Source organism: Amblyomma mixtum, chromosome 4, assembly GCF_055824585.1.
Source record: "Amblyomma mixtum isolate Tamu chromosome 4, ASM5582458v1, whole genome shotgun sequence".
Classification (NCBI taxonomy): domain Eukaryota; kingdom Metazoa; phylum Arthropoda; class Arachnida; order Ixodida; family Ixodidae; genus Amblyomma; species Amblyomma mixtum.
Window position 1 is genome coordinate 74,460,201 of NC_143015.1, and position 23,928 is coordinate 74,484,128.

Genomic DNA, 23,928 nt, shown 5'->3' on the forward strand with positions numbered 1-23,928 from the left:
AAAATGTCTGGCGGTTTAGCATTGCTGAGCACTAAAGATTGGGCGAAAGCACTGTTGGCTCGCCAAATTTTGGGGGTGGTTCCGAACGTGGTCGGTTCCGGATGTGGGTCAACTTAATTTTCAAATTTTCGGAGCGGGGCAAACGCCATTTTTAGAGATGGGCAAGAGAATTTTGAGAATTGGTCAAGCCTCGCACCCGAGCACACCAAGATTCATTGGCAGTAATATGCGGCCAAGGTCATTCCATGGGCAAATCTCAGATGTCCTTGGGACATGCCTTATGTGCCATACCATATGGGCTATCCTCAAATTGAGGTTTGCTTGGTTTCTCACACGTCTTCTAATCGGCCATATTCTTTCTCCAATCTGTGTCACGCGACCCGCCAAGAGGTTTTACTCATCACACGGCCGAGAATGCAGCTCGCACCAAACAGTTTTTTCAGGAAAGGAAATGGCGCGCGCAGTAACTCTCTCTATTCTCGGTGGACACCTCAACCGCGCCTTGAGGGAATGAAAAAGTGAACTGAGAAAGAGAGAGGGAGGTAGCCTGGTTGAGCGCTTCGGAATAATTTCGATCTTTCACGTGCAGGGGCGTCACATAGAACATGGGTGTCTTTGAGGTTTCGCCTCCATCGAAACATGCTTGCCGTGGCGCGGTTCGAAACCCGGTTCTCCGGCTCAGTAGCCATATAGTCTCGTCAGTGTCAGGAGCCACTGAAGGGCGATAAACACACACACAAATTATATCGTATTGGAGATAGCGGAAAGTGATGTTGGGGGATTTCGGAAAGTTGCCTCAAAAGCAGATCTAACGAGCGTTCATATTTCATTTTGAAACGCTCATACTTTGAGTTCGAAACGCTGAGTTCACTGTTTTACACGTTTAGCGGGCTTCCTTTATTGAAAGTAATATGTGGGTAGGTTGCCGCTGCCCGAGATCCAGCGAAAGCTTCTTAAATAGGATTCAGCGTTGTGTCCGTGGTCGGAGTGAGAAAGGGACACTTGCCTGCTACTTGGATCTACTTTTTCGGGCGCACTACTTTCGTAGCCTCCGCTATGTTGCATGCTAAGTATGAAACGGTGTATACTTTCTCAGTGTGCACGTTTTGTTTTGCTCGGGAAACGTGACTCAGCCGTACGCAGACACTGGCAAAAAATTAACTTCAGGCGGGACGTGCAACCCTGGATCCCGTGTAACAAAGTGAGAGCATAGCCGCATCTTAAAGACACCCAAGCCATACACATCCATTGTGTGACCTGCTCCAATAGTTACCTTTTACATGTGTTGGCCAATGGCTCGCTTCCCGAGCGGTGTCTGGCGCAAGTCGCGACTATCAGGTCTTTGCTAGATGTCACACAGATTCTAACAAAATCAGTCTAGCACTTATGCGACAATTTGTAGCCCATGATATGAGCCTTAAAATCTGCTGCTTCATCGATTGTGACAAAGACACAAAAATGGGCAATCACCTCAGCGAGCTTATTAACTCATCGCATGAAAGCAACACGGCAACACCGAACCTGCACCGCGGTGGTCTTTATCTCCGCCCGTGTAAAGGTCTCTCAAAGGTGGAGGAGCGGCTTCTGCTTCGTCTCTATACGAATACTTTGCTGTGCCCGGCACTCTCAAACACTTCGACCATTCTTTCTCGGGCAGCTGTCCGCATTGTGCGGAGAAGTCTTCGGACATCTACCACATGGTGTGGGCCTGCCCCTCCAACCCTGCTGTCCCCCCTCACCCTAACCCAACCCGGGAGGACTGGGAGGCGACCATGCTCGGCTGCACTGACCTGCAGGCCCAACGGGCCTTGGTCGCGCGATCCTGGGCGGCGGCCGACGCCACTGGGGTCCCGAACTAGGGACCTCCACCTAGTACTTGTAAGGGCTGGCCCCCTCTGGGTCAGCTCATGCGTAACCTCTTGAAATATACCTGTACATAAACGTTTGCCACCACCCCCACTGTCCGCACCACGAAAAAAAAACTTTGCGGGTGGACCCCATTTCATAAGGTATGCTACGTGGCTCAGACAAGGGGGCTTCCGGGTCTACAAGACTTCTAGTTGACGATTGAAACATGTGTAACTATGATCGCTTGAAACAAATATCACGCGTCCTTCTTTAGAAAAAAATTAACAGGTGGTTGTGCTTAGGGCTAGTCCCGAAATTCCATGCACTAGCACGGTTAGCCCTGGTATAACATAGTTTATCTTCAGTTTCTTTGCTTTTGCTTGTTTAAATCGGCTTACCTTGGTTGTTATATCATTTACGCAAGTTCGCGTGATATTGCATTATTTTAGACTTTACTGCACTAGAATTGGTCATACTTCTACATTGATAGATCCCTGGGAATACTCATACAACACCTGGCTCAGTGATAAGCGGTTAATCGACACGTCACTGCCCCCCGCTGGCAGCAATTCCGAGCAACCTCTTGCGACTAGTCATTTATTGAACTGCCACCTGCCACGGTGAGCAGCTTGCTAAGAAGCCGGTGGGCAAGTTCAGGTGACAACACAAGGTCACGTGACCTATGTGGCCCACCTTCCACGCAGGCGGTGGAGTTTGAGGCTTCAGACAACCGGTTTTCGATGAAGTGGCAGCACAAGTGCTACCGTACTAAAATGATTTATGCACATAATCATAACATTTATCTTTTCCATTTTTATATTCGATAAGTCGTGCCGCAATGTGGCAGTACAGGTTTGGCACCCTTTCAATCGCACTTTCAAACTGATGTCACTGATAATAGGTTTTGGCACGCGTTTGGTTCCTGCTTACGCGGCCGCGTCATCATCATCATCTTCATAATCATGATCATCATCAGCCTGACTGCCTTTGCCCCACTGCAGGGCAAATAACTCTCCCATGTCTCTCCAATCAATCCTGTCCTTTGCCAGTTGCGGCCACCGTATCCTCTGTTGACGCTGCCACCAGTTGTTGGCGATGATGGGTCGTTCGGTTCGGCGTCGTTGCTAGCTCGCTGCTGCTGCTGCTCGCTTGACGGAACCGTGGTCAAGCTTCGAACCCGTTCCCACCACCACCAGGACAGGAGTGCCGTTGAGCGAAAGAGTTAAGGTGAAGGGAGGAAGATTACAAGTGGGTTTATTTACATCTTTTTCCATCATGGTTAGAGGTGAGGTTCCAAATGAGGCTCTATGGGAGGCTCTATGGGAGGCTAAGAGAGGCTTGAAGTGAGCTGCTCTGCCGCATTCGTTCTCGACATTTATACTGTTCGCCTTCCCTAAATTCCCTAGGTTGAGGACGCCCACGCCGGGGTGGGAGGGGCCCAGATCACAAACAACACAAACTTGTGCGCACAAACACACCACTGCACTTAGGGCCACGCCCCCGTCACATGTTGAGTCTGAGGGAAAGAAAGTCGTCGTCGAGGTAGCGTCGACTGTGGTAGGTGATGGCCCCCGGCCAGCCGAAGGTTTCTGCGGGTCACCGACATCTGTTGATCATCAAATGTCACCTGCCGCTCGAGGCCGGACGCGAGGTCACGAAAAGGCCGAAAGTGGTTCCTCGTGCTTGGGTCAGAGATGATGCCCGCCAGCTTGTCGCGGTGCTTGGCACAACAAAGAGCAGCCGGAGACGAGGCCCCTTGGTCCCTGGCACGGTCACGGCAAATGGGGAAAATAACGTTCGTCTCCCCAAGGCGGCGGCGGCGTTCTACACGTGCAGGCACTTTGTGAAGGGGGTCTGGTTTTGGTCCTGTACTCCAACCGGGCAAACTCCGTAATTGAAGTCAGCTTTCACCTGGGTCCTCTCTGTGCGTCCGGTCCATGGCGGCAGGCCCGAAAGTAATCACGCTGAAGTTGCTCGCAGCTATGCACAGTAGAAACAGGTGTGCTGGCTGGCTCCAAACGAGACCCGCTGACGTCGATCTTAATAGCTGCTCCGCGGCCCGGAAAATCTCGAATGGCCAGCGTTCCCCACCGCTGGGCAGGAAGAGATGGGCTCGCGTCCACGTTGATATCTTGGCTTGCAACATCAACTCCCAAGGCAAACCCAAAACACCAAACCACCAACAAAGGAAAGCATAGATGGGACGTTCCAAACAACAAAGCACCGCTCCACGCGCAAGCGTTCGGAATTCACTGAAGACCCACCAGGCTTCCTTTTAATTTCAATCAAAATCCTGCTCCAGAATACTGACCCCTCAATTTTGCCCGAATTTAGGGTCAAAGCGAGCGTCCGCGTCACATCTGAGGTTGCCATAGACAGACTGCCACGTTGTACGATAAGCGGTGGTGTGTCAAAGCCTACAAATTTAGAATAGAAACTCCATTCCTTATCAATCAAGCTCTGATCCCCAATACCACCCGAATATCGAAAGTCTCCTTAAAATTTGGCCCACGCTCAGTTTAATCCTCTGGCTCTTCTCAAGGAACCTTGATCGCTCGAGACTGAGAATCAACTGCTCCAGTTAAACTCACAAAAATGCGACTGCTCATCAAAATCGGTACTCATTCCAGTAAATACGCAGAACTTCTCTTAAACTCATTGTGTCAGGCACCATAACCTATACACAAAGCTACCACAGCTGTTCTCTACAAAATTCTGCAGCCACTTCAGTTGGTTAATCTCCGAATACCACAATCGGCTGACTAACCATACGCCAGTAAACAAGAGTACGAAGATATGCACAATTATGCGCACTTTCTTTGCCTTCGCAAGGCATTAGCTACACTTCCGTTAATATAGCAACATCTTGGTATCTCAACCAAGTCTGACACGTCTGAGTCTTCTATCGATGCAACAGAAACCTGTGCCAACCTTCAAACACAGCAAAACTTGAATGCTCTGAACGGTTCCAACTATCCAAACAGCACATGGTCTACTCAGGAATCTTCGCTACACTCCTTTAAGTGCCCTTATTTCTCAGTAGCATGGCAAACTGAACTCTCATTTCTAACTCAGACTTTAATCTTTCTCAATTTTAAGTGAAAACACAGTAACGTCCGATCAGTCTAGCTCAAAACAAAGTAGCCTTTCCCTTTTTGATTTCGCACACACAAAAAAAAGGAACACAAAACCAGCTACTTCGAATGGCTACGCGGGGGTGAAAGCTGACTCACCTCCGCCGCGTTGAAGTGATTAGCCCTTCAGACGCGCCCGCTGGGGTCGCGCTTTGACTGATGACACTGTAGTCATTTCGTTACAAAAGGCCTCTGAAAAAAGCCATCTACGACTCCTTCTGTCGTCTCCGCGCCCCCTTGACACGCTCAGAAAGCCTTGGTAGGGCATGCAAAGTCGAGAACCGGCTCTTGGCGACGCACAGCGACCAGCGCGAGAAGCTGTTCTTTGTTCTCGCCCCCAGCACGAAGCTCGGCTACCCTTTCGCCCTGCGCGCTTCCCGGAATCCAGTGCCGAAAGTGAAGGACGCATCCTTCTTTTCAATTGCGCGCGGTGAACATGCCTGCGTGCGGGGTCTCTGTTTCTCAATCCCTGTGCTCGCATACGCTGACGGTCGCGCAACCTAGCGCCTTCCGGTCTCTCGGGCCGCTTTGCCTTTTCCCTTTCCGCCTTCCTGTCAGGTATTTGTTGTCTGGGTTTTCCCGCATGCCGATGCCCTTTGAAAAACCCCCCTCCTGCTCTGCTTGGAAGATGTGGTCTTCCCTTTCTGTTTCTGCGGTCAGGTTTAGAACGATACACGCGTGCCGCCTGACCGGTAACTTTAAGCGCAAACTTACGAGCTCCAATGCGGGAAGGTTTTCCTTTCCCTTCTGCCGCATTTCCTTCTGTGCTAACACTAGCACCTGTCCGCGCACGTGAATTTAGGGCCTGAAATTTCATCCGTTTCCTTTTTGGCCTCGCCCTTTTTCTTTTTCGCTTAGAACTTTCCACGTGCGTCGCCTGAACAAAGTCTGTCTCCTCCAGCTTTTGACATGACTTGCCTAATCCTTCATTAGGCACAAATTTGACCTCTTTGTCTTCGCAACAGATGGTCATCTCTACAGAGCTGACAGACGGACCTTCAGCTGCCCCGGAAATGAGCAGTTCGCTCCCCTGAAGGTAGTCCTCTGCAGCTGGCTTATCGCTCTCAGTGCTTTCCTTTGAAACGCACTGCTCATCTATAATCGTGCTCTCGTCCTTTGTCTCAGCATGGCGTTCAATACTGCGTCCTAACGCAACAGCAGCTTCACACTCTTGATACGCCACCTTCGCCGAGGTAGCCATAACCCTGGCTTGGTCACTGGCACCGCAGTGACGCCTCAAATCTGAGTTGCCACGATTCACAATTCCTAAAGGGCTCCCCTTTGTTTCCCTTTTGAAACCTCTGCCTTTGAGGAAATTATCCCTTTCACACCCGTGCCGGTTAGTCGCCTGTACAGGCCCCTTTCTAGCGTCCTCGCGCTTAACCAAATCGGCCACGGTTCCTACTCTCACTGCACAGCCTCTCTTCGGAGCTCTCTCTTTTCTAAACCGCGGGTGCCGGTTAGACTCCGTTTCTTGGCCCTTAATCGCAGGTTTTCGACTATCTGACTGGGCAACGGTCTCGCTAGCTAGCCTCGGAGGTCTCTCTTGGCTCGGCTTTGTCCGACGCCATCCATGCCCTCTCCACACGTTTTCTGAACGAGATCTAGCGGAGTTACACTTAGCTAACTCGGAGACGGTCTCTGTAGCCTCTCTATTTTGGCCGTGCTCTGTCGTGTGCCATCCATGCCGGTTTTGCGCCATTTCGCAATCCTGTATTATGGCGTCATGTCTCTGTAACTCGGCGATGGACTGGAACATTGAAGGCCATGTCTGGACGGAGATAGCGTCACTCATTGCTACTTCGTTCCCATTAAGACCACTGAGCATTGCGAGCCGCCTTTTCTCAGCCTCGAGTTCAAGCTCTTCTAGCTCCGCTGCTAGCTTCTCCATACGCTCCTGGTGCTGTGCCTCTCGTTCCTCTCTTTCCGCTTCCTCAGCTCTTTTACGCTCCTGTTCTTTTGCCCACCTGTGCGTATTATCCCAAGCAATTTCAAAATCATCTTCTTCTTCCGTTTCAAAACTTTTGATTGCCTGGATAATATCCGAATCTTTCGCTCTTTCCTCCACATCCACACTTAACTCGTCGCACAAGAACAACAGTTCTGTCCTCGACAACCTCGTCAGGTCCACGGCCGCTGCTTTTAAATATTGGTTTTGCTCGCTCATGGTGATTCTGTGCAACTACCCCTGTGCTACAGACATACAAACACCGATCAACCAGCAGTTCAAATTGTTAACCCAGAATTTGAAGCCTGGAGGATCCAAAGCAAAAGCCAAACACTCACCCGCAGATGCAGCACCATGTCACCAGGTTCATCACACCGCTGCCAACCAGTTGTTGGCTATGGGGGAAGTTGGGGCTTCTATCCCACCGCTGCCACCAGTTGTTGACGCTGCCACCAGTTGTTGGCGATGATGGGTCGTTCGGTTCGGCGTCGTTGCTAGCTCGCTGCTGCTGCTGCTCGCTTGACGGAACCGTGGTCAAGCTTCGAACCCGTTCCCACCACCACCAGGACAGGAGTGCCGTTGAGCGAAAGAGTTAAGGTGAAGGGAGGAAGATTACAAGTGGGTTTATTTACATCTTTTTCCATCATGGTTAGAGGTGAGGTTCCAAATGAGGCTCTATGGGAGGCTCTATGGGAGGCTAAGAGAGGCTTGAAGTGAGCTGTTCTGCAGCATTCGTTCTCGACATTTATACTGTTCGCCTTCCCTAAATTCCCTAGGTTGAGGACGCCCACGCCGGGGTGGGAGGGGCCCAGATCACAAACAACACAAACTTGTGCGCACAAACACACCACTGCACTTAGGGCCACGCCCCCGTCACATGTTGAGTCTGAGGGAAAGAAAGTCGTCGTCGAGGTAGCGTCGACTGTGGTAGGTGATGGCCCCCGGCCAGCCGAAGGTTTCTGCGGGTCACCGACATCTGTTGATCATCAAATGTCACCTGCCGCTCGAGGCCGGACGCGAGGTCACGAAAAGGCCGAAAGTGGTTCCTCGTGCTTGGGTCAGAGATGATGCCCGCCAGCTTGTCGCGGTGCTTGGCACAACAAAGAGCAGCCGGAGACGAGGCCCCTTGTTCCCTGGCACGGTCACGGCAAATGGGGAAAATAACGTTCGTCTCCCCAAGGCGGCGGCGGCGTTCTACACGTGCAGGCACTTTGTGAAGGGGGTCTGGTTTTGGTCCTGTACTCCAACCGGGCAAACTCCGTAATTGAAGTCAGCTTTCACCTGGGTCCTCTCTGTGCGTCCGGTCCATGGCGGCAGGCCCGAAAGTAATCACGCTGAAGTTGCTCGCAGCTATGCACAGTAGAAACAGGTGTGCTGGCTGGCTCCAAACGAGACCCGCTGACGTCGATCTTAATACCTCTCAAAGTTCTTAATCTCATCAGCTCACCTAAATTTCTGACGCCCCCTACTACGTTTGCCTTCTCTTGGAATCTACTTCTTTACCCTTGAGGTCCACCGGTTATCTTGCCTTCGCATTACATGCCTTCCCCAAACCCTGTTCTTCCTCTTGATTTTGACTAGGATGTCATTAACCCGCGTTTGTTCCCTCTACCACTCCGCCCGCTTCCGATCTCTTACGCGCCCCGTGCAGCCCTGCAATTTCGGATAATATCTATGAACTGGTACGTACACTTGCGCGAAGAGGACGGGACACAACAAAGGAACACACACGACATGTACAGAGCGCATGTCGTGTGTATTCCTTTGTGGTGTCCCGTCTTCTTCGCGCAAGCATACGTACCCGTTCAAGGATGAACCAACTCGCCCAAACAAGAGTTCTACTGAATAATATCTAGTGACAGTCCTCTGGTTCACGAATCGATATTGTGCAACTTCGGCTCCGTAAAGTCCAACTCGATGCCCTGCAAGACACAGCTTCGCGTCCATCTCCACACAGCCAGGATTAGAGACCAAGCAAACCAGTGACTCTGGCCTTCCATCCCGATTTCGATTCACAGAATTCCCTCCACTTCCCCCCTCGTCTGTGGACCAGACCTTCCCGGCGCCGAAACAGATGAGCTGGGTGGCGCGTGCTTAATCACAGTCAGATTAAGACGCGGAGTTGCAGGCTCTTCGACTTAAATTACAGCAGCAGAAGCACTAAATTAAGGAGCAGAATGAATGCATGAGCGACCTCGAAATAGCCCTCGTGAACATGGGCACGCAGTTTTCACCAGCCGCAACATCATCCCAAGAGCCCGTTTCTGGCCATACCGATGTGAATGACCTCTCCGTACCTCTGAACAACCCGCAAGTTGTCATCCAGACCACCGTTCACGCAGCCCTGCCCTAGGTTTGTGCACAACTATGCCCAAAGCTCCAACAGCTACTCGACGACATGATCGAATCTCGTCTAGCCCAAATACATCAAATACCTAGCATAGAAAGTAGAGTCACCGCACTAGAAGCTCTGGTCCATCCACCAAACAACGGCAACCATCTCGTAGAAAACAGTGTAAGACCCGGTCCTTCCTAGTACTCCGGCGTTACTGTCACGCACCATAGCGCCTTAGGTCTTTCAGCCTAGCCTCGGTGGCAACACATCCACGTGCCATCTGTCAGTGGAACCGTCGTGGTTTCTACAAGAACGTAGCCAACCTTCTATTTCGCATCCAACAGTTAGCGGGCGTTCCTGACATCATATCTCAAGAAACGTTCGACACCTTAACTTGCTGGATATCAGGTCTTCTACCCCCGAAACACCTCAGATAAAGTTCGCATTAGTACGCTGGAACACACACACTGCAGTGACCCAGCACGACATTGGTGAATCGACGCAACCCTACGTCGTGCTGGAGTAGCATGCTAGGCTCATAGCCAGGCAGGCCTGTCCTTCATTCATTAAAGTCTTTCTCTCTCTCATACGTTGTGTTAGGGCGTTGCGGTGGGCTTGGGAAACTGATAACCCTGTATAGAGCTCACGTTTCGCTGCCAGTTCCGGAGTTCCTGTCTGCAGGCAAAGCTCGTATCAGTGGCATTGAGGAACAAAGTCGTGTCTGAGCTCCAGAGTGGATGCGACGAGTACACGAGCGGCAAGCGCTCGCAAGTGGAACAAATTGTGGATAAGCGTACATCCCGTGTTGTTGTTGCCTCTGAAGCAATGCCAGTGGTTTCATACTTTGTGTGCTGTCGTTTTATGCGAAGCATATTAACGTAGGTTTCGGGCCTTCGCGCGACGCCCGGCGGTGGCCAACATTGACCTTGAAGTGAGATCACATGATGTGAAGTCACGTGATGACGTCACACCGGCTGCAGATGGGGCCAGATGGGGCCTCATATCGCGCCGTCGGACGTCGCCCGGTGGAGGCCTCCACGCTTCGGTTCGCGCCGTCGCGCGCGACGCGGCGGCGGCGCCACCATCGCTGCATCACGTGATATGTGACGTCACGCCAGGGATGAAACGGCGGGCGCCCGCCGTCGCGTCAGTCTCTGTGCCCGCAACCGCGCCAGCGTCTTTGCGCCGGGCGTGTATGCGGCCAAGATGCCTCCAAACGCTGAGGACGTTAATAATAGGAATGCCCCATCCACACTGAGGCAGCTGCTTAACATGCTTCGCATCCACTGGGCTTAACCTTGATAAGCCTCCAACTTTTTTTCCTCTTCATCTTCTAACAAAAATTAGCGGGAAGGTAACAAAGGCTAATTTCTAGGTGACAATTGGCACCTTTCAAAAAATTTCGTTCCTTTCGCAGTGTTTTTCTCTCTTTCAATCGCGTATAAGGTATAGAAGGTGGAAGAAACAAAAGGCCCAAGGAAATTTGGGAAGCGGATAAAGCAGAGAAATGCATGTTTGCTACCTTGAATCGTTCCTGCTTTCTAATTTTCGTGCTCGTCTTTGGCAGCAGTTGCGTCTCGGGCTAGCGATAATGTGACCCTGCTTTTCCCTTTAGCTAATTAGGCGATCACTAGCAAGGCAGTACCAATTTCTTCACTCAATCGACCCACATCTTAGACCAAGACTCTCACCCAGAATTCCTCGAAAACTGGAAACACTTTATCACCGACTTCGTCTGAATGCTGCATATACAAACGGCTTGCGATACCGTTTTGGACAAATGAACAGTCCGCAGTGTGACAATTGTGCCTCGATAGAAACGGTGGAACATATCCTACTTGTGTGATCTGCGTATGCTAACGAGCGTGCGTACTATGAACATTGCATGCAGAAGCTCTGCCCAGTGCCCCTAAGAATGGACAAAGTTTTAGGTCCCTTAGCCTGCTTCAGGCAACAGGGACTTGCAATGAACTTTCTTTTTACATATTTAAAAGACATTGGACATCTCGATAAGCTCTAAATTCACTAGCACGTTACCTTCACGCATTCTTCATGCAATGAACTTCGTCAGCCCATTTGTCGGACTATGCGCTCCATCATTCCATTGGTTACATCAATACTCGCCATTTCATCCTTAGTACCCATTTCATGGCCGCATTTTCTCTTCGTTTTTTTTTTCGTTTACCTCTTCCACGCTGCTCTCCTTCTGTCTTTATCTCCCATATTCCACTTCCTACGCAGAGTAGCATGCCAGCGATTTTTAAACGCCGGCTAAATTCTCTGCATTTCATTAAAGAGTCTCTCTCTCTCTCTCAAGGAGGATGGCCACCTACAAAGAATGCTTTCACCAGGGTGGAAATTTGGGCAAGTCGGTATTGATCCATAACATAACAATGTGTTGCGAAGAAAGAACGCCCTTGTGACGAGGACCCGGAAGTCCCCTTTGCTCCGTGCTGGTGTTCCTGGAGGAAGAAGAGTAAGAAAAGCTTATTTAAGGCCAGCACTAAGGCTCATTGGTTTGTTCAGTGCAGGCTAACGAAGAGGGTTGAGCTTAAGTTAGGGACAACTCAGCGAGCTATGGAAAGAAAAATGATCGGTGTAACGTTAAGTGATCGGAAGCGGGTGGAGTGGGGGAGGGAACAAACGCGGGTTAATGACATCCGGGTCCAAATCAAGAGGAAGAAATGGGCTTCGGCAGGGCATGTAATGCGAAGGCAAGATAACCGCTGGTCCTTAAGGGTAACGGAGTGGATTACAACAGAAGGCAATCGTAGCAGGGGGTGGCAGAAAGTCAGGTGGGCGGATGAGATTAAGAAGTTTGCGGGGATACGGTGACCGCAGCTGGAAAAGGACAGGGTTAATTGGAGAGACATGGGAGATGATTTTTCCCTGCAGTGGGCGTAGTGAGGTTGATGATGATAACGTCTAAGGCGCCGTGAAGAACGCACATTTCGTTCGAAAAACCCATTCCGCAGGAAAAGAAGTAAATTTCTTTAGCGGCCCTTTAGGTTGCTAGGGAGACCACTATTTACTATCGCATACTTTGATTTCAGTTCATGCCTCACATTTGGAAGCGTCCATTCTCTTTATTTGTTATAATGTTTCGTTTCCCTCACAATACTTATATTTCACGCCCCGCCGCGGTGGCTCAGTGGTGACGGCGCTCGGCTGCTGGCCTGAAAGACGCGGGTTCGATCTCGGCCGCGGCGGCTGAATTTCTTGAAGGCGAAATTTCAGAGGCCCGTGTGCTGTGCGATGTCAGTGCACGTTAAAGAACCCCAGGTGGTCGAAATTTCCGGAGCTATTCACTACGGCGTCTCTAATAGCCTCAGTCGCTTTGGGACGTTAAACCCCAATAAACCAAACCAAACTTATATTTCACCTGTGCTCGTTTAATGCCCATGCACGTGGCGAATTTTTTATTTTTTAGTTGATTTTGTAGAGCCCGTTCAGTCCTCGTGTCTACTGCATGGCGTTTATGGCACTATTTCCGCTTTAAAGAATCCTTGCAAAACAATGACGAGTGCTGAAAAGAGCAGTGCCCTGCATGGAAACGATGGCATGAGGCTAGGCTTAGCTCTCAGTCTCGTGGAAGGGCATCGGCATGAAAAAGTAATGAGATGCGTAGTGCCACTTCACCGAGAATAGCTTAGGCACCGATGCGGCTCGGAATAGCAATCATCTATTAAGACTCGTGCAGCGAGATCGATGTCCTTGAAAGGCGTTATAGCAGCACGGACCTTATAAACTCCATGACCCTAATGGCCAACATTACAGTTATGTGCAGTTCGTAGGATTACCTTCAATGTGTTGCGAAGAATCTGTGTTTTGGGCACGTTTAATATCTTTCATATGCAGTTGCGCTACCCTATGTACACTTTACTTTAGGTTCGCAGCGTGTGTAAATGCAAACTCATTTTGGCACTGAAAGTCCCGCGTATGTCGTTCTCCTGCGGAGCGAAACCAAATCAAACTCCATAACTTTTAATATTCCCTGCGCTGAAGAACTGTTTATGGGTTTGAAATTTGAAATAGGTACATGGGGTATGAGGGATGCCGTAGTAGTGGGCTCTAGATTAATCTAAACCACTTGGGGTTATCTAATACCTGCTGACATCGCAGAACAAACAGGTGTCTTTTTATTTCGCCGTCCCTGAAACCTGGGTGCTTCCGGTGGAACTTGCGCTTATTAGGGCATATGCAAATTAAGCAGGTGAGTGATTTTGCTAAGTATACGTAAACGTATATTCGCGGGTGCCTTGCAAACGTACCGACGAGTGTACCCCATTAGTGTCGAGCCAGCACTGACCTACAAGTCCTACCATAAGCGAAACCGAAACACTTGCCGTGCCGGTCGCTCTAATTATAATGGAATATTAATGCTTTTCAATGACATTTGCTGCAAAAACGCATGGATGTAATGCTAAGAATAGAGAAAATGGAGAGAAACTTGTTAATTAAAGCACAGAACTTAGCCGGCGTTTAAAAATTGCTGACATGCTACTCGGCGCGAGGATTGGAATTGGGTAAAACAATTAATGAATAGCGGTAGAAAATAGGTAAAATAAAAAAAGTAAAACATACTGCCATTGAGTATGAGCCGAGGTGCATTAACCGGTATTGCTATAACGCAATAAAGCTTGAACTCCAAGGTTCTACATGGCCTGAAAAAGTTCACTTCGTGACGAGTGCATAATGCTGACTTACACAGAAGTTACGGTGCGCCAAGTGGGCTGATGTGGTCTAAATTGGCAAGCAAAAAGTTCATTGCCCGTCTCTGCTGGGTAAGGAAGGCTAAATGACGTAATGCACACTCCGCTGTTGGTGGCACTCGGGTAACCGACTCCTTACGATGCTCATATATTGCATACGCTCGTGAGTATATGCTCGTCATTGAAAGAGAATATGCAGCACTGTTTCGATTGGGTGGCAGCTATCGCCAAGCTGACTGCTAATATGCCGTAAACGGTACTGTAATCTGTTTAATGCATCGTTTTGACAAAGTCGACGGTAAGCAATTACCTGATAGCGAAGAAGTCTGGGTGGTAGCCATGATAAGAGATCAGGGTCAGAGTTAAGAAATGGGTTATAATGTGGCGGCACGCTCCAGTGTGAATTTTTTCCTCATAAATATATACTTCTGCCAACTGTGACGGATCTGTGATTGTGACGGTATAGGTGCGATGCTGAGGAAATTTGTGGGCCGTTTCGTGGGCTTTTTCAATACCCAGACTGCCATAGTTAGCTAGTATCCACTGTGAGGTTTGACCTGTAGCAACCACCAGGTGATGTAGGTACGAAATTTCGAGAGGAACCGGCGGGTGTCTGTTTTCCTACATCGATTTGGGGTCCCTGAAGATCTCCCATCGGTCATGGGTTCAGCGCAAGGCACAGGAGACAGTTTCTTTAACTCCGTGAATCATTGCTGTAATGGAGGATGTCTTCCACAGTATGCGATGAAAAACCTTGGCTTCTGAGGACGTATAAATGTCAGAGAAAGAAGTCTTCTGAGAAGTTGAGCCTTCAGTGAATATTGTGGGTACCCTGAGAATATTTCTCGAACGAGTGGGACAGAGCAGCTTGCAGTGGGCAGTATGTGGCCTTCTTTCCGTTCACACCTGGTGCAAACTGCTTGCTCTTCGGTGGGAAGAGAAGCCTGAAATTCATGTGGCTAAGCGAGAAAAGGGAGGTGCAGTAGTTTATCAGTGATGAGAACATGACGAGACGAGATTTTAAATAATACTCTTCAAGCGATGAGACAGTGGCAATGACAATATCAGTCGTGGACTTCACTTGGCGAAACCCGTTCACTTCTTGTGGATACTCATTTCGGTATTCGAGAAACCATTTGACGCGTTGTATATCGCCCGCTCTGTAAGCGGCCTACGGCACTCAGCGGGACGAGAGGCCATAAAGTTGCGTAGCGTGTATGCTTGCCAGGTTTCTAAGGGGGGGGGGGGGGGGGGTCATTCTCGCTAGCTTCCATTTGTGGTTACTTCACCACTCACCCAGAATCCTTATATATTCCTGGAGGCGAAGACGGGCGCCGCGCGGTTGCTTAGGGATCGCTTCACCGCTCACTTTGTTGTGGCTTGGCGGGGAGCGCCTCTTTTATTCGGCACAGCTGTGGTAAGATCTGCAATTCTGTAGGGCAGATTTAACAAACAAGCTTATGCCTGTGGGACCAGCGGTAAACCATCTGTGGAGGTCGTAGAAGGCTTGGACCCACAGTTGTAACTAGACCTCTTCTCAAACTTTTTTTAGAGATTTTCCATCATGCACAGAGCCTGGGGAAGGGGTGCAGCTCTTATTGTGCAGTGCGTGTACCTCTAACAATCCGCAAATTCTGTGTACAGGTTCTTTCAATTCCAATGTGGAACAGAGCTCTCGCCCGACTTGCCAACTAGGTTTATCAAGGTAGTGCCGAATGCGCCGTTTTGCCTTTTGGCAGGCGTGAATGTCTTCAAGGCCTTTTGTGCGGAAAGCTGCCCTTTCAGCTTCTCAGCGAATAGCACAGAGCCTTCAAAATGCCTCGTCATTTGACGGTAAACTGTCACTTTAGCTGAAATTCATATTCTTGCATACAGGCAATGATCTATAGTCGAGGCAAATTCCGCGTTCCGGGTTGCAGCAGTGATTCCCCGGCTGTCCGCTTCTTTTTCTGCGTCTGTGGATTTTGTACGGACTGTCTTTAGTGACATCTGCGCTCGTGCAGCTGGTATAAGCATGGGCTAATAACCACTTCCAAGTCCGTGATCCAGCCAAAGTTTTCAGCAACTGAATTCATATCAAACGTCAGTTTAGTGCTGCCACTAGTCTTCGGGTCTCGAAGGAAAAGGAAGCTGGCATAAATTAGAGGTTCAGTTGAGCGTGTTGAAAGATGTTGTCCAAGCTTGCGCGTTTCGTACATGCGTGTGAATTGGCCCAAATTTCATTATGAGCATTGAAGGCTTCACAAATAATTGGCTGTGAAGGCGGTTTTGCAATAAAGTTTTCAAGCGTCGAAGCGTTCAATGACCTGCTCAACTCCAGATGTACTCCAATGGGAGTGTTCTGTTGCTTCCCTGTACTTCTTACGGCACTCACGTGATCTTTATCACTGTGAGGCTGGGCATAAACGAGAGATGCCAGAATTTTCTATCGAAAGCCCCTCAGTAGCCTGCGGACATGATGAAACTAATATCCGGTTAATTCAGTCCTCTTTACCACGCGATTCTCAGAAAACCGGGAACGATAAGTTCTCGCACCAGCTGCCCGAAATATGCAGATACTTGCCTAAACCATCAGCATTCTGCTGGATTATGGCGCGCGTGAGAATGATGTTGTGGAAGGTGAACTCCCATAAGGGTGTCGTTGTAAAAGCCATTCAATTTGCTGTGATATATTATGATCTTGTGGAGCGTAAGATGGCGACACAGAAGGCTTCATTGCGAGAATAGCTTCTACCTCTGGGGAATGACGGGTATTTTGCGCATAGAAGCCTTCATGGTTGTAAGCAGCATACCAATCAGTAAACATGAAGTGTCTTGTTTGGTGCTTCCGTTTTGCTGCCTTTCGCAGGTCGTACCCTCGCGTTGTGCTGCCTTAGGTTGCGACAGAGAGGGGTCGTTTATCGTGTGTTCTGAGGAATGCAAGTGAGTACATAACGAGTAGGGTCAGCAAGGAGAAGCGGTAGTATCTTTCCTGATTTCTGGCGAGCGTTCGGGCAACTTCAAGGTGGCCAGAAGACGGTTCGTCGTGGCACGCTTGAAAAATTTCTTCGCGTAGGTTCAGCAGTGGCAAGTATGTACTGGCGAGTTTTGTAGACAAAATTTGCTTCGCAGGAACGCCGTAATTTAGGCACAGAGAAGACTAATCGCGACTGAAGGCCTTAGGGAGCGTGCCTCATGCACCTTGAAGAAAGTCATTTAGGTCCCGAATATTTGGGTCGGTGCCATGGTGTTCGGCGAATTGGTTTGGACTGGGTGCATTCACAGAGCTGTCGTCGTCAACATTGCCCTCCGGTGTTGTTGTGCACGGAAATACCAAAAGGAAGCTTGCCGGCGTCAAAGTGCTTACGGCCGGAGTTTTACGTCACAGTAATTTATTTGTGAAGTCGTAGGCTCCATTTTGCGAACCACGCTTGCGATATCCTTTAGGTTGGCTAGCCAACAAAGCGCGTGATGGTCGGTCAGGTCTTTGAAAGGTCTTCCTTTGAGGTAAGGTCGAAACTTCGAAATTGACCACAGAATGGCGAGGCATTCCTTTACTTTGACAGAATAGTTATCTCGGTCTTGGACTAAGACCGACTAACGTAAGCGATCACAAATTGTTGGCCCTTCTGTACCTGATCAAGAACAGGGTCCAAACCAACATTGATCGCATTGGTGTGGACTTCTGTATCTGCGTTTTTGTCAAAATATGCAAGAACAGGTGGCGTCTGAAGGCGAAGTTGGAGCTCTTGAAAAGCCTCCAATTCCGGTATTCAACAGGCGAACGACACTATGCCCCAGGTCAGACGGATAAGGGGCGTGCCGGTTTTTTCAGAAGTTTTTTTATCAATCGGCAGTAATAGGCACATAAGCCGAGGAAGCGGCGCACTACTTGCTGGTTATGCAGTACCGGGAAATTATCAATGACAGTTGTTTCCTCTGTATCCGGAAGGACGCTATGCATATTCACTACGTAGCCGAAAAGCTTCAGCTGCCGGTAACAAAAAATGATACTTTTCGCATTTCAACCTAAGGCGAGATGACTGTATGGTCTACAGGACCGCGTCAGTGCGGTATAGGTTCTCCTCGAAGTTCGGCACGAACATAATCAATTCATTCAGATATACGAGACTCGTGTGCCATTTCAGATTGGCTAGAATGGTGTCCATGAGTCTTTAAAGGCAGCTGACGTGGAGCAAAGACAAAATGGCATGACCTGGAACTCGCACAGTACATCAAGCGTGATGAAAGCCCTCTTCACGCGGTCCCCCTCGTCTACCTCGATTTGCCAGCACCCTCACTTCAGTTCCACGGCGGGAAAATATCCTGTGCTGCAAAGGTGATACAAGGAGTCATCGATTGGAGGCAAGGAATAAGCATCCTTTTCTTCGACGTTGTTCAAGTGACAGTAGTGGACGCAGAGCTGCAATGTCCCGCCTTTTGTCTTCTCAAGTACCAAAGATGCCACCCTCAACTTCGGATATCATCGAACGATGTCGGCAACCAGTATTTTCTGGACTTCAGTCGTGGTAGGGCTACGCTCTTAAGTTGGAACCTCATGGGGTTACTGACGAAGGATTCTGACATTTTCATTTGTAATCATGTGGTGGTTTGCAAGATGGTTGCGTCAAACACGTACCGATGATGCCCAGGCGGTATAGCAGCAGTTGCGCAGGCGCGGTAGTTCTGCTTGACGCTGCTGAGGTAAGCGGGGTTACGGTTTACTTCACTTCAAGACGGCAGTCGGATTCCATTGTCGACGCGCTAGTTGAACTCTGCACACATTTATTTTCAGTAATTTTATCAAGATACTCTACAGACGTTCCTTATTCAGAGGTTGGTGTTCATTGCTGAAGTTGGTGAGGGAGATATCAGCATTCTCATCTTCGAGGAGGACAACGACCCATGCAACCCAATGTTACTTTTCAGAACCAATGCCTGCTTGCGCTCGACAACGCCTGAATTTGCTTGGATGGCCATTGCACCGACAGTCACCATGACACTACAACGTGGCGGCACGCACATGTGCTTGCAAAAAAAAAAAGAATATGGAGTGCAGCTTGTTGCAGCTGTTGGTTCGGGTGGCATTCCCAGTCGTAAACTTTACGTACTTTGTTTACAGATCAATGATTGCGCCGTGTTCTGATGGGAAGTCCATACTGACGATGACATCAAGGGAGCACTGCGCTAACACAACGAACGCTGCCAGGAAGTATTCCGCTTGCACCGTAGTTCTCGACATGCACATTCCCCTGGGCGCAATAAAATGTTCGCGAGCAGAGCGTATCTGCGTTCCGTTCCGAGTTGTGATCTTTTTGAGCGCGGCGGCAAAGTGCCCACTAAGCACGGAATAATCGGCGCTAGTATCTACTAGGGCGGTTGCGTCGGTGCCGTCGTCTGAGAGCTCTAGTTGGGCAGCGGATGGCGTAGCGCTTCGACAAAGGCGCGGTGTTCGGTCTTGGCTTTGGTGGGTCGATGTTGGGCTGCGTGAGCGATTGGCGACGGGGTGACGGCAGGGATCTCCGAGTCGTCGTGGCGTCTGATCGACCGCTCGCTAAATTCTCTGGTCCTGGTGGCGATAAAGTATCTTGCGGTGTTGAAAGGATCTTGCACTTTTCTTGGTAGCGGAACAGCACCACTAGAGACTGCTGGTCTAGTTTTCCTTACAGACACTTTGGGATTGGTCCTCCAGTTCAGGAGAGCCGAATCCGCGAGACGTGGGGTATCGGGAGAAGCGGGGTGTGCTGGGATCGGCTTGCGCAATGCAATCCGCGATCTCTCGCGGCCTTGGACCAGGCAGCGGACGGGGTGCAATGAAAGAGTGTCCGTGAAGGCCTAATACCTGGTATGGACAGATGTTCCCGAGCTTGCCGCAATGGCAGTACATTGGCAGATGGTCTGCGGTTCGCTAGACGTCAGTGCGTCGAGGGCTGGGGCGTTGCACGACGTTCGGCGGGTAAGAGGAAACACGAGCAGATGGTGCGGCAGACTTGTAGCGCGGGGTGGCGGTGGCTGCTAACGCCATGCAGTGGAGGCGTAACTCAGATTGCGGCAGCGAAGTCGCTGGGATGAGTGGCGACATGCCGACGAGTGCCTGTCGCATTTCTTTGCGGAAGAATTCAGAAAACCTTGCCACCAGTGGCTGCGCTGGGGTAGGGAGGTACTTTGCTACCTCTTCTCTTGCTATGCACTGGACCATGTCGCGCTGTGTTTCTGTGGAATTGGAGGTAATTCCTTCAGCACTGGCGGCGATCATAGAGACACTTGGGGGCTGATACTGGTGGGCTCACATTTCAATGAATTTTCCCCCTGCTGTCGCTTCACTGATGAAATCTGCGAAGGTCGACAGTGCACTTTCAACCTGGCCTGCGAAGAGATGTTCCTTGACGCCCTTCACCAGAAAGCACACTTTCTGCACTTCCGACATGCTGGGGTCCGCGCGACGGAAGAGCCGCTTCATCTCTTCGAAGCACAGCGCCGCGCTCTGGTTTGGATGCCGGATGAGATTCGGTAGAGGAGTTCTACTTCTTCTTTGCAAAATGTGGTGAGAGTACGCAGCAATTCCGCCTTGAATGTGCCCCACGCGCGGAGGCCGAATTCTCAATTTTCAAACCATATCCTCGCTGGCACCTTTAGAGCAAAGTAAACAATGCCCGGCTGAGAGTTAGCGTGCCCCACACTGAAAGCCCAATTGCTCCAGCCAATCCTCGGCATCCTCATGGGGAAGGTCGTAAAAACAAGGTGATTCCTGCTGATGGTGGAGCTGCACAGGCGCTGTTAATGCTGGCAGATTTATTGTGTCAATGCTTTCGCCTAAAGTTCCGTTGTGCTGAGGGAGTGGTCCATATTGGGGAGACAGGCCTTTTAGTCTGCGACTGGCCTGATGAACTGGTGTTTCTTTATTCCCGGATTGTAGGGGCGTGCGGTACATGAAAGGCGTACCCAGCACCACCACCGAATGGAACCTAGGTGAAAGCCACAGCGAGTGCGTCAAGGACGAAACACGAAGTGGCAGGAACATCAGAGTACAGCACGGTCGTCCGAAGCATCACCAGCCAGGGCGCTTCTTGTTCCTTGCTGGTAACTCTCGTATTGAGCGCTTGAAGTAATATTAGTATGATTATCAAAGCCATAGCATTAAGGCCCCATTACGCAAAAAATCGAACGTCGGCAATTGTCGGCTTTGTGAGCGAAAAATCACGGACATGGCTCTGGCAGGGGGACCTCAGAGAGCAACCTAGAAGGCAGGTGGGCCACCAAAGTCACGTGAACTTGCGGATTAACCACAACCTGCTGATCGGACACTGCGCAAACTATCCACCGTTGCAGGTGGCCGTTGAATCAGTGATTGGATACTTGGGAAGAGTAATCTGGGCCGCAAAAGGCCCACTGCTGGGAGCCCCTGCCGTCAAAGAGCTGCGGAGCAGAGCTTAACCACTGCACCACTGCGCCAGGAGGAGTATGAGGACTACCAGGAATGTATGAATTTAAAGTAGAGAATGAATTTCAGCTTATAGAGAACTTAGCCCATTACGCTATCGTTGTACTATCGGATTTTAGCCCGTTACCCGTGAAACCCAGGAATCGGCGGTTAATAGCTATCGATGTAAAATTACTTGATAAGTGCCCTTTGCCTTAGCAGACTGTTTCTTGAAAGGTGCTTGATGTCAATCGTTTATTTCCCATTTCGTATATTTCTTAACGCAGTAGCGTTAGAGTCCCCATTAAGCAGAAATTCCGGCGTTGGCGTTGTGGGTGTTGGCGTTGTAGCGATAAATAGGCTGGTCAAAAGCAGCCACCTCCCGGGCAGCTACCTAGATGGGCAACCAATGTCAAAAGAGCTACTACTGGGACTAGTTGGAAATACACTCTTGAGGGTATTGGTGAGCGCTGTCACAATACTGAAAGGGACGAACACACAGGACGAAGTATTCGTCCCTTTCCGTATTCTGATAGCGCTCACCAATGCCTTTAAGAACCAATGTCACGGGACCTTGTAGGGTCATCACAATTAATCCACCGTACCGTGGGAAATCTGTCCACACTGGCAAGGCACAGTTAAAATAATGCTTGATCGCGAGAGGTTGCAGGGGAAGAGCAACTTGGGTCGCACAAAGCCTACGGGTGGCAGCACCTGCCATCGCAGGGCACTGGCTGATCCCATAACTGCAGCACCAATCCTCATAGAGTAATATGAGTAATATGAGCGCTACCGGGGACATATAAATGCATACATGAGAATGACCAATTCCGCATATATCGGCATTAACTCATTAACTCTATCATGTCATGTCCTTAAGGCGGAGCCCAAGTGTCACATGCAATTTTTTTATTTATTAATCTCTCATATTTTCCAGTGTCCTCTTAATGGACTTGATATCGGGTGCCACTTTTTCTGTGGTTATTTAGTATTCGCGAACGCACGTTTATTTCCCATAGACGTTTTGAAGTCTCTTTTCATCAAATTTTTATTTCCCTTTTGTAGCGCTTGTCCGGTCCTCTTGCCTGCTGCGTGACTTTTATAGCACTATTTCCTCTGTTCAGTACCTCCTGTAATAAACGCAAAGTGCTGAAAAGAGCAGTGCCCTTTTGTATTATGTTGACAACATCCTGCTTTTAATTGCGGCCGGAGAACGATGGCACCAAGCTGTGCATAGCCGTGAACCTATTGGAGGCGCGCCGACAGCGGAACTTGCTAGGCGTCTTGTGTGCAGTCACCAACCTGCCACCCCCCAACCAGGAATAGAATATCCAGTGACCGTATTAGAACTGTCGGGTGTTTAGCAAGACTCGCGTAGCGAGACGGATGCACTTAGCATCTTTATAGGAGCGCAAACCTGACACGTGCGCTGAGCGCAGATGTCAAAATTACCTAACGGTTTCCGAGTGATTTTCCAACGTGTAGTCGAAAACCTCTCCTTCTGTACGTTTCTGCTTTCCACCAGGAACTGCGCGACGCGAAGTACGCGTTGTTGCTTATATTGTGAGCATACATAAGCATACATCTTTGTTTCGCGCTCAGAGTACTCTACACGCCGCTCGTTCGCTAAAGAAGAGGAACAACTACGAAGCATTCGATCTTACCCCGTGCTCTAGAAGAGATATGTACAGTCTTTGTAAAAAATATACAGCGTAAGGTTTGCTGCCTAGCAGTGCACCGGGGCTCTTTAGCATATCTGACAGTCCTAAGCTTATAAGGGTTGAGTACTTAAGGTCCTTCCTACTTCATGAGATTAGAATCCCTGAGTGTGCAAGAGGAGCCGCGCTGCAGGACTCAGAAGCCGATCCATTGGGCTGTACGCTTGTGACAACGACTGTGCAACAAACCAGGGGTAAAACTTACAGAACGCTTAGTCTTCGCCTTTAAGAGTAGAATGCGATAGCGGTTGCGGGTCCGGTTAGCACTGGTTACTCAGTTTCCTATTTCCTAATCACCATACTCAAAATGAGCTCGTGTACGAGCAATTATGAGCCATGAATCATGTACGAGCATGTTTGCCGCGAGAATGCTGTCGTTGTTTGTATGTGGGGCGTCCGAAACTATCGTCTTTGCTGGATAGGAATGGAGCACGAACGCACTTTGTTCACCACAGGATCCTTGACCGGTTGACTGAGCCATCGCCGATGGTTCGGAGGACTCCGAGAGAGAGATGAAGGCGACGGAGTTGAGCCCGTGAAGGGTGGAGCCTCGATTCCCACTCCCTGCGTGGCGCCCCCTAAGGCCGAAGGCGACGAGTGGTTGAGGTCTTTCGGGGCCTGAATCTCCTGGATGACCCTCTGGTGAGTCTGCTGTGGCTTCTTGGACCTGAATCCGTGCGCACTGCCACACGCATATGCTACACACGCTCGCTGGGCCTGCTCGAGAAATGTGTGATGCTCCTGGGCTTCTGATGCGGAACCACTGGTTGTACCTGTTCTACCGACCGGTATCTTTGCTGCATAAAGACCGGAAGCAGGACAACAGCACGCCCC